The sequence below is a fragment of the Volvox carteri genome (genome assembly GCF_000143455.1).
Source record: "Volvox carteri f. nagariensis unplaced genomic scaffold VOLCAscaffold_256, whole genome shotgun sequence".
NCBI lineage: Eukaryota > Viridiplantae > Chlorophyta > Chlorophyceae > Chlamydomonadales > Volvocaceae > Volvox > Volvox carteri.
The window spans coordinates 5,596-6,635 of record NW_003307792.1 but is presented as its reverse complement, the minus strand read 5'-3'; positions in this window follow the sequence as shown (position 1 = coordinate 6,635).

Genomic DNA, 1,040 nt, shown 5'->3' with positions numbered 1-1,040 from the left:
ATCCGTCGGCAGCGCGTTACATGGGGGAACCCGAGGGTCTGTATTACTATGAAAAGGGGGCGTGTGTGTTGGTTCAGGGGCAGCGCGACAGGGCAGCTCCGGAGGTGTTGCGTGATTTTGCCGCAACGGTCAACGTAATGCCGACCAGTGTAGCCAAAGCACTTAACCTGCCCATAGTCGAGACAACCACGCGGCTGTCCACCTCGTTGCAGCTAGGGGGTGCTGTGCGAGGAGAGTTGGACACCTCAAACATTTTTTTTGAGCTTCTTCCGGGCACGCCGCATGCCACGCGGGTCCCGCTTACTAAAACCCTGGTCGTTGACGAGCGACCCGACCTGTTTCAGCTCCTAGTGGGTAACGAACAGGCGAAATTCTTAGGGGACGCTCTGGAATCCTATCCAGAGCCTAGGCTGCACTTTCATCCTAACTTTTTGCAGTACCCTAATTATAAGGTAACGATTCCCATGCGCAAGCTTGTGAAGCACAAGCCTTCTCAGCATGGTTCACTTGTGGGAGTTGCGTGCGCCAGCATGGCCATTCCCAGCACCTCTCCTTCCGGCTCCGAGCTGGGGGGGGGGGAATCCACCGCTGACGTCCCTCCTATTCCGCACCAGTCCTCTCATTCCTCTGAGCAGGGCACGTCAACCGCCTACGTCAACAACACTAGGCGAGATTACTGGGGCAACTTCGCGTCCCGGTTATCAGTTGGTGCGAATCAGTTTGGTTCCACTTTCCTTTTGCTACTTACGTATGCCACTTTCTTTGTGGACGCATTCAACATGTGTTTTGTTAGCCCCGTTCTCACGGCGGCTGGTGCCGTTCTTTCGTACACGGCTAACGGTTTAATAGATCACGCTTGCCTAGCTACACGACCCATGCCTGTTTCCTCTTCGCGCCACCCTCCTGCTCGCACAGGAAAGCGAAAGAAGCCACTGTATAGGCGTAGGTCTTTGTTAGGCCATCCTGCATTACAGCCACGTAGCGGCTGGCACTTCGCTTCCTTTGCTCTCGTTGCATCCCTGTTGCTAACTCTAGCCGCA